Below are 17,341 nucleotides of genomic sequence, written 5' to 3' on the forward strand. Positions count from 1 at the left end.
TTTGTATTGTTCATCCTCGGCCCAAGAGGCAATCCACCACCACCACACTGGAGTAGGGTATTACACCACAACGGTGGCCCGAACCACTATAAATCTTGTGTCCTTTGTGTTGCGATTTCTACGAGTTAGCCCTTGAGATCTTAGCGAAGCTAGGACGTGGATCGGTAGGGGGAGATCTTCACGCGCACCCCAGTGTTTGAACCTTAGGGGTTTTGCCGGAACCCGAGATCCGACAGTATTGTAGTTGATTTATCAGCCATTTGTAAAGATATTTCAATAGGTGTCATATTATTCAAATCAAGTCTACGATATAAAGAGAGAGGCATAACACTAACACCTGCTCCAAGATCACATAAAGCAGTTTTAACATAGTTTCTTTTAATGGAGCATGGTATAGTTGGTACTCCTGGATCTCCAAATTTCTTTGGTATTACACCCTTAAAAGTGTAATTAGCAAGCATGGTGGAAATTTCAGCTTCCGATATCTTTCTTTTATTAGTAACTATATATTTCATATATTTAGCATAAGGATTCATTTTAAGCATATCAGTCAAACGCATACGCAAAAAGATAGGTCTAATCATTTCAGCAAAGCGCTCAAAATCCTCATCATCCTTTTTCTTGGATGGTTTAGGAGGAAAAGGCATGGGTTTCTGAACCCATGGTTCTCTTTCTTTACCGTGTTTCCTAGCAACGAAGTCTCTCTTATCATAACGTTGATTCTTTGATTGTGGGTTATCAAGATCAACAGCAGGTTCAATTTCTACATCATTATAATTGCTAGGTTGAGCATCAACATGAACATCATCATTAACATTATCACTAGGTTCATGTTCATTACTAGATTGTGTTTCAACATCAGAAATAGAAATATCATTGGGATTCTTAGGTGTGTCAACAACAGGTTCACTAGAAGCATGCAAAGTCCTATCATTTTTCTTTTTCTTCCTCTTAGAAGAACTAGGTGCATCAACATTAGTTCTCTGAGAATCTTGCTCAATTGTCTTAGGGTGGCCCTCGGGATACAAAGGTTCCCGAGTCATTTTACCACCTCTAGTCATAACTCTAACAGCATTATCATTCTTCTTATTATTTAATTCATTGAGCAAATCATTCTGAGCTTTAAACACTTGTTCTACTTGAGTGGTAACCATAGAAGCATGTTTACTAATAAGTTTAAGTTCACCTTTAACACTAGCCATATAATCACTCAAGTGTTCAAGCATATCAGCATTGTGTTTCAATTGTCTACCAACATAAGCATTGAAATTTTCTTGTTTAACCATAAAGTCATCAAACTCATCCAAGCATTGGCTAGCAAACTTAGTAAATGGGATTTCACATTTATCAAATCTATAGAGAGAATTTACCTTTACTACCTGTGTCGGGTTATCAAGACCATGTATTTCTTCAATAGGTGGTAAATTCTAAACATCTTCAGCTTTAATACCTTTTTTCATAGATTTATTTGCCTCTTGCATATCTTCAGGACTGAGAAATAGAATACCCCTTTTCTTTGGAGTTGGCTTAGGAGTTGGTTCAGGAAGTGTCCAATTATTTTCATTAGTCAACATATTATTCGATAGCAATTCAGCTTGATCAATAGTTATTTCCCTGAAAACACAACCAGCACAACTATCCATGTAATCTCTGGAAGCATCGGTTAGTCCATTATAAAATATATCAAGTATTTCATTTTTCTTGAGAGGATGATCAGGCAAATCATTAAGTAATCGGAGAAGCCTCCCCCAAGCTTGTGGGAGACTCTCTTCTTCAATTTGCACAAAATTATATATTTGCCTTAAAGCAGCTTGTTTCTTATGAGCGGGGAAATATTTAGTAGAGAAGTAATAAATCATATCCTGGGGGCTACGCACACAACCAGGATCAAGAGAATTAAACCATGTTTTAGCATCACCCTTTAATGAGATTGGAAACAACTTAAGGATATAATAACAGTGAGTTTTCTCATCATTAGTGAATAGGGTGGCTATATCATTTAATTTAGTAAGATGTGCCACAACAGTTTCAGATTCATAGCCATAAAAAGGATTAGATTCAACCAAAGTAATTAACACAGGATCAATAGAGAAATCACAATCCTTATTTGTAATAAAGATAGGTGAACTAGCAAAAGCAGGGTCATATTTCATTCTAGCATTCAAAGACTTTTCTTTAAGCTTAGCTAATAATTTCTTAAGATCAGATCTATCATTGCAAGCAAGAAAGTCTCTAGCAGTTTCTTCATCCATAACGTAACCCTCGGGCACAACAGGCAATTCATATCTAGAGGGAGAATCTTCATTATCACTTTCATCAATATTATCAGTTTCAATAATTTCATTCTCTCTAGCCCTAGCAAGTTGTTCATCAAGAAATTCACCTAGTGGCACAGTATTATCAAGCATAGAAGTAGTTTCATCATAAGTATCATGCAAAGAAGAAGTGGCATCATCAATAACATGCGACATATCAGAATGAATGGCATGTGTAGGTGTCGCAAGTTTACTCAAAACAGAAGGTGAATCAAGTGCAGAGCTAGATGGCAGTTCCTTACCTCCCCTCGTAGTTGAGGGAAAAATCTTGGTTCTTTGATCTTTCAAGTTCCTCATAGTGACCAGGAGATATAAATCCCAAGTGACTCAAAGAATAGAGCTATGCTCCCCGGCAACGGTGCCAGAAAATGTTCTTGATAACCCACTAGTATAGGGGATCACAATAGTTTTCGAGGGTAGAGTATTCAACCCAAATTCATTGATTCGGCACAAGGGGAGCCAAAGAATATTCTCAAGTATTAGCAGCTGAGTTGTCAATTCAACCATACCTAGAAACTTAATATCCGCAGCAAGGTATTTAGTAGCAAAGTAATATGATAATAATGGTAACGGTAGCAAAAGTAATATTTTTGGGTTTTATAGTGATTGTAACAGTAGCAATGGAAAAGTAAATAAGCGAAGAACAATATATGAAAAGCTTGTAGGCATTGGATCAATGATGGATAATTATGTCGGATGCAATCAATCATGCAACAGTTATAACATAGGGTGACACAAAACTAGCTCCAGTTCATCAATGTAATGTAGGCATGTATTCCGAATATAGTCATACGTGCTTATGGAAAAGAACTTGCGTGATATCTTTTGTCCTACCCTCCCGTGGCAGCAGGGTCCTATTGGAAACTAAGGGATATTAAGGCCTCCTTTTAATAGAGTACCGGACCAAAACATTAACACATAGTGAATACATGAACTCCTCAAACTACGGTCATCACCAGTAATGGTCCCGATTATTGTCACTTCGGGGTTAACGGATCATAACACATAATAGGTGACTATAGACTTGCAAGATAGGATCAAGAACTCACATATATTCATGAAAACATAATAGGTTCAGATCTGAAATCTTGGCACTCGGGCCCTAGTGACAAGCATTAAGCATAGCAAAGTCATAGCAACATCAATCTCAGAAGATAGTGGATACTAGGGATTAAACCCTAACAAAACTAACTCGATTACATGATAAATCTCATCCAACCCATCATCGTCCAGCAAGCCTATGATGTAATTACTCATGCACGACGATGAGCATCATGAAATTGGTGATGGAGGAAGGTTGCTGATGACGATGGTGACGGTTTCCCCTCTCCGGAGCCCCGAACGGACTCCAGATCAGCCCTCCCGAGAGAGTTTAGGGCTTGGCGGCGGCTCCGCATTGTAAAACGCGATGAATCCTTCTCTATGATTTTTTCTCCCTGAAAGTGAATATATGGAGTTGGAGTTGAGGTCAGTGGAGCGTCAAGGGGCCCACGAGGCAGGGGGCGCGCCCAAGGGGGTCGACGCGCCCCCACCCTCGTTTACAGGGTGTGGGCCCCCTGACATGGATTCTTCTTCTAGTATTTTTTATATATTCCAAAAATAATCTCCATTGATTTTTAGGTCATTTCGAGAACTTTTATTTCTGCACAAAAATAACACCATGGCAATTCTGCTGAAACAGCGTCAGTCCGGGTTAGTTCCATTCAAATCATGCAAGTTAGAGTCCAAAACAAGGGCAAAAGTGTTTGGAAAAGTAGATACGGCGGATACGTATCATGGATCCATGTATGAGAACAAAGTGTGGACTTTAGTGGACTTGCCCGATGATCGGCAAGCCATTGAGAATAAATGGATCTTCAAGAGGAAGACGGACGCTAATGGTAGTGTTAATATCTACAAAGCTCGACTTGTCGCAAAAGGTTTTTGACAAGTTCAAGGTGTTGACTATGATGAGATTTTCTCACTCATAGCGGTGCTTAAGTTTGTCCGAATCATGTTAGAAATTGCCACATTTTATGAAATCTGGCAAACGGATGTCAAAAACTGCATTCCTTAATGGATTTAGAAGAGTTGTATATGATGTAACCAGAAGGTTTTGTCGATCCTAAAGGTGCTAACAAAGTGTGCAAACTCCAGCGATCCATCTATGGACTGGTGCAAGCATCTCGGGGTTGGAATATACGCTTTGATGAGGTGATCAAAGCATATGTTTTTTTATACAGACTTATGGTGAAGCCTGTATTTACAAGAAAGTGAGTGGGAGCCCTGTAGCATTTCTGATATTATATCTGGATGCCATATTGTTGATCTGAAATGATATAGAATTTCTGGATAGCATAAAAAGGATACTTGAATAAGAATTTTTCAATAAAGACCTCGGAGAAGCTACTTATATATTGGGCATCAAGATCTATAGATATAGATCAAGACGCTTGATAGGACTTCCACAAAGCACATACCTTGGTAAAGTTTTGAAGCAGTTCAAAATGGATCAGCCAAAGAAAGGGTTCTTGCCTGTGTTACAAGGTGTGAAGTTGAGTAAGACTCAAAACCCGACCACGGCGGAATATATAGAGAGAATGAAAGTCATTCCCTATGCCTCGGTCATAGGTTCTATAAAGTATGCCATGTTGTGTACCAGACCTGTTGTGTGCTGATGTCGCTTGAAGCTACGTCGGTATTTCCCGAGAGAGGAAGGGATGATGTAGCACAGCGGCGGTAGGTATTTTTTCCCTTAGATATGAAACCAAGGTTATCGAACCAGTAGGAGAACCAAGCAACACAACATAAACAGCACCTGCACACAAATAACAACTTCTCGCAACCCGACGTGTTAAAGGGGTTGTCAATCCCTTCCGGGGTACGGCGCCTCAAGATAGGCAAATGGATGTGAGGTAAATTTGTAGTAGATTGATAGATCGAACGCCAAACAAATAAATAAGAATATGTAGCAAGATATTTTGGGTTTTTTGGATTAATAGATCTGAAAATAAAAGCAAAGGAAAATATATCACAAAGACAAATAATATGAGTAAGAGACCCGGGGGCCGTAGGTTTCACTAGTGGCTTCTCTCGAGAAAAATAACAAACGGTGGGTAAACGAATTACTGTTTGGCAATTGATAAACTTCAAATACTCATGACGATATCCAGGCAATGATCATTATATAGGCATCACGTCCAAGATTAGTAGACCGACTCCTGCCTACATCTATTACTATTACTCCACACATCGACCGTTGTCCAGCATGCATCTAGTGTATTAAGTTCATGGAGAAACGGAGTAATGCAATAAGAATGATGACATGATGTAGACAAGATCTATCTATGTAGAGATAGACCCCATCGTTTTATCCTTAGTAGCAATGACACATACGTGTCGGTTCCCCTTCTATCAGTGGGATCAAGCACCGTAAGATCGAACCCACTACAAAGCACCTCTTTCCATTGCAAGATAAATAGATCCAGTTGGCCAAACAAAACCCAAATATCAAAGAAGAAATACGAGGCTATAAGCAATCATGCATACAAGAGATCAAAGAACTCAAATACTTTCATGGATATAAAAAGATATGACTGATCATAAACTCAAAGTTCATCAGATCCCAATAAACACACCGCAAAAGAGTTACATCATATGGATCTCCAAGAGACCATTGTGTTGAGAATCAAGAGAGAGAGATGAAGCCATCTAGCTACTAACTACGGACCTGAAGGTCTACAAAGAACTACTCACGCATCATCGGAGAGGCACCAATGGAGGTGGTGAACCCCATCCGAGATGGTGTCTAGATTGGATTTGGTGGTTCTGTACTCTGCAGCAGCTGGATCAATATTTCGCCGACTCCCCTAGGGTTTCTAGAATATTGGGGTATTTATAGATAAAAGAGGCGGTCTGAGGGGCACCCGAGGTGGGCACAACCCACCAGGGCGCGCTTGGGCCTCCTAGCGCGCCCTAGTGGGTTGTGCCCCCCTCAGGGCACCCCCCAGGCGCAGCCAAGGCCCGTTGTGTTCCTTCTAGCCCATAAAAATTCTCTGTAAAGTTTCAGGGCATTTGGACTCCGTCTGATATTGATTTTCTGCGATGTAAAAAACATGGAAAAAACAGCAACTGGCACTTATCACTATGTCAATAGGTTAGTACCAAAACATGATATAAAATGACTATAAAATGATTATAAAACATCCAATATTTATAATATAACATCATGGAACAATCAAAAATTATAGATATGTTGGAGACGTATCAGGATCCCCAAGCTTAACTCCTACTCATCCTCGAGTAGGTAAGTGATAAAAATAGAATTTTTGATGTGGAATGTTGCCTAACATGTCATATCATATTCTTTTCTTTATAGCATGGACATTTGGACTTTTATATTGTTCAAAGCAATAGTCTAGCTTTGACATGATAATTTAAATACTCAAGCATATCAACAAGCAACCATGTATTTCAAAATATCAACGCTAAAATAAGTTATCCCTAGCCCATCATGCTCAACCATTTATCCATTCATGAAGCACATTCGAATATTAGCTATAGCCAATACTTAAGTACGATCATATTGCCTCCTAGTTGGTGATTTTATAAGAGAAGATGGAGACTCAAATTCAAAATAAAAATTTCATAAAGTAAAAGAAAGGCCCTTCGCAGAGGGTAGTAGGGATTTGTAGAGGTGCGAGATCTCAAAGCAAAAAACTTAGAGATAAAAACATTTTGGGAGGTGTATCCATCCCACCAACGAAAACGACTTAGAGTTTGCATAGATATATCATAGGCGGTTTCCAAACAGAAAATAAAGATTATTCCTTTTTCCACCATACTTTCACTTTCCATGGCTAACCGTATCCACGGGTGCCCTCCATACCAACACTTTCCAAGGAATTTATTATTTGACAACATGAAGTAAATTCTTTTTTTTTCATTTCGGGATTGGGCATCCCTAATACCTTTGCCTTACTCTCGTGCGATGACAAGTGAATAAACACTCATCATGAGAATAACACATCTAGCATGGAAAATATTAGCCACCCCTCACCGCTCCGCGGGCGAAACAAACACACAAAAGAGAAGTTTATTTTGAAAAATTAGAGATGGCACATACAAATTTGCTTAGAACGGCAAAATAATACCGCATATAGGTAGATATAGTGGGCTCATGTGGCAAAACTGGTTTAAAGGCTTTTGGATGCAGAAGTAGAGATCATACTTAGTGCAAAATGAAGGCTAGCAAAAGATTGAGAAGCAAGCAACCAAGAAACAGTTAATTTCATAAGCAAGCATTAAGCATAAATAACACTGAATAATGCACCAAAGTAGGATGTAATTTCATAGCATGACTATTGACTTTCGTACTTGCATAGGGAATCACAAACCTTAACGCCAATATTCTTACTAAAGCATAATTACTTACCAGGATGACTCACATATCACATCATCATATCTCAAAACTATTACTAAGAATCAAGTTTATTTTGTCCAATGATCTTCATGAAAGTTTTTATCATATCCTTCTAGGATATCTATCACTTTGGGACTAATTTTCATGTGTTGCTTTTCATAAGCTCAAACAAATATAAGTGAAGATCATGAGCATAATATTTCTTTCTCTCAAATTAATTTAAGTGAAGCAAGAGAGAATTTCTTGAAAATTTTACTAACTCAAATAAATCTAAGTGAAGAAAGAGAGCATTTCTTCAAAAATACTAAAGCACACCGTGCTCAAAAAAGACATAAGTGAAGCACTAGAGCAAGTCCATAGCTCATAAAAAATTTAAGTGAAGCATAGAGAGCAATTCTAACAAGTCATGACATAAATTTGGCTCTCTCAAATAGGTGTGTGCAGCAAGGATTGATGACTCAAGACACAAAATAAAACAAGCAAAGACTCATATCATACAAGACGCTCCAAGCAAAACACATATCATGTGACGAATAAAAATATAGTTTCGAGTAAAATACCGATGGTCGTTAGAAGAAAGAGGGGATGCCACTCGGGGGCATCCCCAAGATTAGTTGGTTGCTCATTTTTGTATAATAGCTTGGGATGTTGGGGCATCCCCAAGCTCAGGCTCTTCCATCCTTTATTCCTTCATCCATCGTAAGATAACCCAAAACTTGAAAACTTCAATCACACAAAACTCAACAAAACCTTCGTGAGATCCGTTAGTATAAGGATAATAAATCACTACTATAAGTACTATATCAAACCAATTCATATTTTGTTTTTGTATTATATCTATTGTATTCCAACTTTTCTATGGCAAAAACTCATCAAAGAAAACCATAGAGCCATCAAAATAAGCACACAACACAAAGAAAACAGAATATGTCAAAACAGAACAGTCTGTAGCAATCTGACTATTTTGAATACTTCTGTAACTCCAAAAATTCTGAAAAATTAGGATGACCTGAGAAATTTGTATATTGATCTACTGAAAGTGGAATGGGTATTTTATCGCTCTCTGGAAAAAAGTAAAAGTTTCTATTTTTCATCAAGATCAAACAACTATCACCCAAACACTAATTAGAACATGAAAACACAATCATAATAGTAGCATAATTGTGCTAACACTCAAAAACAGGAAGCAAAAAGCAAAAATAAATTTTATTCATTGGGTTGCCTCCCAACAAGTGTTATAGTTTTACGCCCTTAGCTAGGCATAAAGCAAGGATCTAAGTTTTGTCTTCCGAAGTTTTGGCAACTTTTGTAAGGGTTTTCTCAAACCTAGGAGGCTCTTTACGCTTCCCTAAATTTTCTGGAAAAGAAACCATCTTTAGATCCAAAATATCCAATCGCTTGTTGCAAAGAGTAATCAAGGTATTCATGTAATTGATACTACCATTGAGATGTTTGAGGGGTTCGTTATATTTTTGTAATTCAACCATGTGTTTATGCAAATCACCAAGTTTGTCCAGCATTTGAACTCCCTCTGGGGTGACAGTAAACCCCTTCTTTTGAGGTGGAATCCCCAAAATTCCTTCTAAAATTTCATAGGCAGCATTTGCATCAAGCTCAATAAAATTCCCTTTAGCGGCAAAATCTAGGAGTTGTCTATGATGCAAAGCCAATCCTATGTAAAATTATGAAGCAAAACCTTAGCGTCCCCCTTTAAATTGGAAATATGATACGATTCCATAAGCCTATACCAAACATCTTTTAATTTTTCTCCTTGTCTTTGCTTGAAGTAAAGCACTTCAAAATCTAGTGACAAAGGAGGAGTAGGCACACTAGCCATTATGACTAGGAAGCAAAACACGGATAGATCTGGCAATAAAACGGCAAGTGGAAAAAGAGAGGCGAATAGAACGACAATTTTTTGTGAAGTGGGGGAGAGGAAAACGAGAGGCAAATGGCAAATAAAATTGCAAGGAGATGAGATTTGTGATTAGGAACCTGGTATATGTTGAAGATCCTCCCCGGCAACGGCGCCAGAAATTCCTTTTGATGTCGCTTGAAGCTACGTCGGTATTTCCCCAAAGAGGAAGGGATGATGCAGCACAGCGGCGGTAGGTATTTCCCTCATATATGAAACCAAGGTTATCGAACCAGTAGGAGAACCAAGCAACATAACGTAAACAGCACCTGCACACAAATAACAACTTCTCGCAACCTGGCGTGTTAAAATGGTTGTCAATCCCTTCCGGGGTACAACGCCTCAAGATAGGCAAACGGTTGTGAGGTAAATTTGTAGTAGATTGATAGATCGAACACCAAACAAATAAATAAGAATAAATTGTAGCAAGATATTTTTGGGATTTTGGATTAATAGATCTGAAAATAAAAGCAAAGGAAAATAGATCGCAAAGGCAAATAATATGAGTAAGAGACCCGAGGGCCGTAGGTTTCACTAGTGGCTTCTCTCGAGAAAAATAGCAAACAGTGGGTAAAAGGATTACTTTTGGGCAATTGATAAACTTCAAATACTCATGACGATATCCAGGCAATGATCATTATATAGGCATCACGTCCAAGATTAGTAGACCGACTCCTGCTTGCATCTACTACTATTACTCCACACATCGACCGCTATCCATCATGCATCTAGTGTATTAAGTTCATGGAGAAACGGAGTAATGCAATAAGAACGATGACATGATGTAGACAAGATCTATCTATGTAGAGATAGACCCCATCATTTTATTCTTAGTAGCAACGATACATACGTGTTGGTTCCCCTTCTGTCACTAGGATCAAGCACCATAAGATCGAACCCACTACAAAGCACATCTTCCCATTGCAAGATAAATAGATCAAGTTGGACAAACAAAACCCAAATCTCAGAGAAGAAATACGAGGCTATAAGCAATCATGCATAAAAGAGATCAAAGAAACTCAAATACTTTCATGGATATAAAAAGATATGACCGATCATAAACTCAAAGTTCATCAGATACCAACAAACACACCGCAAAAGAGTTACATCATATGGATCTCCAAGAGACCATTGTATTGAGAATCAAGAGAGAGAGAGAGAGAGAGAGAGAGAGAGAGAGAGAGAGATGAAGCCATCTAGCTATTAAGTATGGACCCGAAGGTTTACAAAGAACTACTCACGCATCATCGGACAGGCACCAATGGAGGTGGTGAACCCCATCTGAGATGGTGCCTAGATTGGATCTGGTGGTTCTGGACTCTGCGGCGGCTGGATGAATATTTCGTCGACTCCCCTAGGGGTTCTGGAATATTGGGGTATTTATAGAGCAAAGAGGCGGTCTGGGGGGCACCCGAGGTGGGCACAACCCACCAGGGCGCGCCTGGGCCTCCTGGCACGCCCTGGTGGGTTGTGCCCCCCTCGGGGCACCCCCCAGGCGTAGCTAGGGCCCGTTGTGTTCCTTCTGGCCCATACAAATTCTCGGTAAAGTTTCAGGGCATTTGGACTCCGTCTGATATTGATTTTCTGCAATGTAAAATACATGGAAAAAACAACTACTGGCACTTGGCACTATGTCAATAGTTTAGTACCAAAAAATGATATAAAATGACTATAAAATGATTATAAAAGATCCAAGATTGATAATATAACAACATGGAACAATCAAAAATTATAGATACGTTGGAGACGTATCATGTGCCTTGCCTTAAGTTTGGCAAGGGGGTACAATAGTGATCCAGGAGTAGATCACTAGACAGCGGTCAAAATTATCCTTAGGTACCTAAAGAGGACTAAGGAAATGTTTCTTGGTTATGGAGGTGATAAAGAGTTATGTCAATGCAAGCTTTGACACCGATCTGGATGACTCTGAGTCTTGATCTGGATACATATTGAAAGTGGGAGCAATTAGCTAGAGTAGCTCCATGCAGAGCATTGTAGACATAGAAATTTGCAAAATACATACGTATCTGAATGTGGCAGACCCGTTGACTAAACTTCTCTCACAATCAAAACATGATCACACCTTAGTGCTCTTTGGGTGTTAATCACATAGCGATGTGAACTAGATTATTGACTCTAGTAAACCCTTTGGGTGTTGGTCACACGGCGATGTGAACTATGGGTGTTAATCACATAAAGATGTGAACTATTGGTGTTAAATCACATGGCGATGTGAACTAGATTATTGACTCTAGTGCAAGTGGGAGACTGAAGGAAATATGCCCTAGAGGCAATAATAAAGTTGTTATTTTATATTTCCTTATATCATGATAAATGTTTACTATTCATGCTAGAATTGTATTAACCGGAAACTTAGTACTTCTGTGAATACATAGACAAAACAGAGTGTCCCTAGTATGCCTCTACTTGACTAGCTCGTTAATCAAAGATGGTTAAGTTTCCTGACCATAGACATGTGTTTTCATTTGATGAACGGGATAACATCATTAGAGAATGATGTGATGGACAAGACCCATCCGTTAGCTTAGCATAATGATCGTTAAGTTTTATTCCTATTGCTTTCGTCATGACTTATACATATTCCTCTGACTATGAGATTATGCAACTCCCGGATACCGGAGGAACACCTTGTGTGCTATCAAACGTCACAATGTAACTGGGTGATTATAAAGATGCTCTACAGGTGTCTCCGAAGGTGTTTGTTGGGTATGCATAGATCGAGATTAGGATTTGTCACTCCGAGTATCGAAGAGGTATCTTCGGGACCTCTCGGTAATGCACATCATAATAAGCCTTGCAAGCAATGTGACTAATGAGTTAGTTGCGGGATGATGCATTACGGAACGAGTAAAGAGACTTGCCGATAACGAGATTGAACTAGGTATGAAGATACCGACGATCGAATCTCGGGCAAGTAACATACCTATGACAAAGGGAATGACGTATGTTGTCATTGCAGTTTGACCGATAAAGATCTTCGTAGAATATGTAGGAACCAATATGAGCATCCAAGTTCTGATGTTGGTTATTTATAGGAGATGTGTCTCGGTCATGTCTACATAGTTCTCAAACCCGTAGGGTCCGCATGCTTAAAGTTTGATGACGATTTGTATTATGAGTTATGTGTTTTAGGTGACCGAAGATTGTTCGGAGTCCCGGATGAGATCACGGACATGATGAGGAGTCTCGAAATGGTCGAGAGGTAAAGATTGATATATTGGACGATAGTATTCGAACACCAAAAGTCTTTCGGAATGTATCGGGTACATGTCGGAGTACCCTGGGGGGGTTACCGGAACCCCCGGGGGAAAGATATGGGCCATAGAGGGGAGGCAAGGCAGCCCACAAGGGGGGCCATGGGGAGTCCGAATTGGACAAGGGGAGGGGGCGCATCCCCCCTTTCCCCCTTCCGGTAAAAGGAAAGGCGGGGGGGGGGGGATTGGACTAGGGGTCCAAGTGGGACTCCTCCCACTTGACGCGCCCTAGGCCAGCCTCCTCCCCTCTCCCTCCTTTATATACGGGGGCGGGGGCACCTCTAGGCACATCAATTGTTTCTTAGCCATGTGCGGTGCCCCCCTCCACCGTTTACTCCTCCGGTCATATTGTCGTAGTGCTTAGGCCAAGCCCTGCGCGGATCACTTCACCATCACTGTCAGCACGCCGTTGTGCTGACGAAACTCTGGATCAAGAGTTCGAGGGACATGATTGAGCTGAACATGTGCAGAACTCGGAGGTGCCATACGTTCGACACTTGATCGGTTGGATCGCGAAGACATTCGATTACATCAACCGCGTTAAACTAACGCTTCCGCTTTCGGTCTACGAGGGTACGTGGACACACTCTCCCCCTCTTGTTGCTATGCATCTCCTAGATAGATCTTGTGTGATCATAGAATTTTTTTTGAAATTGCATGCTACGTTCCCCAACAGAGAGCGGCGAGCGTCTCGGGAGGACAGTTGGCGACGCAAGTCAGCCTCTCGGTGCTGACCCTCCAGGGAAGTGCGGGCAGGGGCCCGGCGGTGGTCCAACACACGTTTGGGGCAGCCGGCGCCGTCGCCCCAGTCGCATGGCATGGGAGGCGATGGCGGGGGGACGACGAGGGGGGAGGGGAAGCCGCGGCGTAAGGAGTCGAGAGTAGGGGAGCGGGATCGCAAGGAGCAGACAGGGGAGCGGGGAGGGATGGCGGCTGGAGGGGAAACCCTCGAAGTAGCCATATCCTTCTACCCGCTGTCGGGCGAGGCCGCTGGGCCTCAACTGGGCTGCCGCTCGCCGCGGTCCGCCCCTACCCATCAGTCACAGAAGGCCTAGAGGGGCCTGCAACAGATAGAGGCGCAGGGGGAAGGCCCAGCAGCCGGCCCAGACCAGGATTTAGGGGGGGGGCAACCCAGTGGGGGAGCCACGCACCTAGCTAGAGTTTCCCCAACAGCCGCTGGCGGTGACGGCGCGGCCGTCGGCCGGCGAGGGGAGCTCCACGGCCGACATCGCCTAGGAATGGGGGAGCAGCAGAGTCTGGAAGAGCCGAAGAACGGGATGAAGGGCCAGAAGGGCGATCATAGAGAGATCACCGGAGTTCCAACGGTCCCAGACAGCGGCGCGGTGAACAAACCCGCCAGAGCGCGGGTGCCGGGAAGCCTCCACGATGAGCGGGCAGGACCGAGCTCGGCCCGGCCAGCAACCAGTAGTAGTGATAGCAGCAAGACCGATCATGTGGATCGTGACCTGAACCCAATAAGTGATCACATGATCAATAGTGATACCTTGTATTTTGGCACCAGTAGTTTGAAAGTTTGGCACTTCTGTATTTGGTTTGAATATTTTTGTAATATATATGGTGGTTTGGACCAACTATGTTTCTGTTGTACACTTTGAGGGATGTAAGGTTCATGAGACGGTGTCTTATGTGTGTTATATCAATGACTAACATATTACACCATGTAGTGGTATGCTGGGTCACCGCAGTAGACGGGTGATGATGATGCCTCTTTGATGGAACGACACAACTACAGAGTCCTTCTATATATCAACCCCCCCCCCCCCCCCCCCCGAATCCATTTGAAGGTCGGGGTTCTTCGCCATGGATGAGTTTCTGGTGGTTGTGTGTGTATCTGATCCCAACTTCGATCGTGTGAAGGTGAAGTAGTTGACCAGGTGGCATCGACGACACATGGTACGAGTGGGTGCGCTCATACCATGCGTCCTCGAGCGCTCTGGACTCCTTCGAGAGTTATGTCTCTTCTCCCGTTTTCTTTACTCTTTTATGATAATAATATTGCATAGTAATTAATGTGATTTTATCAGCATATCTTGATGATCTTTCCTTTAGCTCCTAGATGTTTCTGAAGATGACAACCTGACGAAAATAGATAAAAGAGGTAGGCGGGCGCGGTAAAATATGAAGAATCCTAGCACCACGAAACAAAAAAGGGGTAAAGAGTAACACAAAATTTGGACTCATCACTACCCCAGGGGCCCAAATCACAAGGGAGAATGTTCTTTTTTCTGGATCGGATTAGCAAGCACACCCTCAAACTGGCATTCGAGATACCCAGAGAAAATGAATGTTTTTCACACTCCGGTATGGAAGTCCCTTCCAGGGCTTGACCAAAAGCTTATCTCTTTCATCTAACTTCATATTTTTTGAAACACGGCTAGAAGGAAGTGGATGTGATAGGATTGGCCCCAATTGAATCACTAGTAGAAGAGATCCACCACATATATAAAGCCTTTCCTTTGCTTGACGTGAAGGCCCATTTTCCCATGGTAAAACCGAGGCTCTTCCTATTCATAGCGAGAACCTTTGGATTTCTGTGAGACGTATTTACACTTTTTTGGTAACAGTTCTTCCGAACTAAACTGCATAGTATGAACAGTGACTTCACGATGTCATGAGAGCATGGGTGTCAGCATTTTATTATCGAAATAGTCTCTCGAGGGCACTTTTTCGATCTCGAACAAACTTCTCCGGCTCTAGCTTTTGCCAAAAGAAGCCGAACCCTCATCCTTGAAGGATGTAGTAGAAACTAGAAACCAAATACACGAGTGATTGCTCGTTGGATGAGTATGATACTTTTGGGCAGGATTCTCCTAAATATTTGAATTGGCACATTCCAAAACATCGAATTGGTTGGCTCTCTCAACCTCTCGAAACGAGACAAAACTGCAACTTTTGACTCAAGATCTCAAATCACTCACCAGTTGTTGTGTACGAAAGCCGACATCAAATAACAACTTATCCATCCTCTAAAATGTGCTAGAAAGGCTTTCCAACTTAGATAATGGTTTCACCCATGTACTCCTTTGACTTCTGGTTTAACTTTCGTGCAATGGAAATCCTTACACTTTTTTTTCGTGAATCAGAAATCCTTACATTTGGAGATGCACTGTTTATGAACCGTTCCATATCGAGATCAACCGGCGACCTACTAAGCAAGTTGATCTTTATATATGCTATAAAAATGATTATCTTTAGCAAAGCCAAAACCAAGATCCTTAGATTGCGCTGTGTCCCATTTGTCACCTGCACTTCAAATTTTAAAATCTCATGGGACATACACTCCTGTGCAAAGTCCAGTTCCACGATCGGCACGCTGTGCTAGTAGAGAATCGCATCATCATCTTTCCGCTCACAGGGCCCACACGCTCAGAACCCGTGAGCATTCTGTCCCGTCGCGCTAAAAAAAGACCAATCTAGCTGGCGGCCGGGCGCTAGGTACCGCTCGCGAGCGGCCGGCCCCTGTTCGAGACGTCTAGTCACTGCCGCATATTAAAAACGCCAGGTAGAGTTAGGGAGTGGCCGGTGGAAAAGGTAAGTACGTGGTCCGTTGTATACACTAAAGGGAGTTGACCATTTAGTTTGCTTTTTAATTTTTGTTTCTTAAAAAAGCCATAACTTTTGAACCAAATATCGAAATTAAGATCCGCTTTCACCACTGAAATCCTCGCGATGTGCTCTTCGAAACTAGATCCCGCATGGATATGTTTTGACAAACTTTTTTTTGTGCAATTTTGTCCCCGTTTTGTGTAACTGACTAGCCGTCGATGTGCAACTACCTGACAGGGATGTGCAACTTTTCTTGTACACCGTAGACATGCAGTTTTTCTACAACCGCGTGCCCTGGCCAACTGCCTGGTAGTCATCGCGCGTGTGAGCCTTTACAACTGCGTTTGAGGGACTATCCTGTAAGAATGTCCCAACTCCACGGCCACGCATGTGCGACTATGAAACACAAGAGTGTGCAACTCCGTGGTCGGACGTGGGCACCTCCCATAGCAATTCATGTGCGACTATGCAGACGATATTGTGCAACTGTGTGGCCATGCATATGTGACTATGCCGACGAGAGTGTGCAACTCCGTGGCCGGGCATGAGCACCTCCCATAAAAACTCATGTGTGACTATGTGGACGAGGTTGTGCAACTCCATGGCCATGTATGTGCGACTGTGCCGACGAGAGTGTGCAACTCCGCAGCCATGCGTGAGCACCTCTCACGACAATTTATGTGTGACTATGCGAACGAGATTGTGCAACTCTGTGGCCATGCATGTGTGACTATACCGACGAGAGTGCGCAACTCCGCGGCCGGGCGTGAGCACCTCCCCCGGCAATTCATGTGCGACTATCCGGACGATATTGTGCAACTCTATGGTCATGCATGTGCGACTATGCCGATAAGATTGTGCAACTCTG

Source organism: Triticum aestivum, chromosome 7A, assembly GCF_018294505.1.
Source record: "Triticum aestivum cultivar Chinese Spring chromosome 7A, IWGSC CS RefSeq v2.1, whole genome shotgun sequence".
Taxonomy (NCBI): Eukaryota; Viridiplantae; Streptophyta; class Magnoliopsida; order Poales; family Poaceae; genus Triticum; species Triticum aestivum.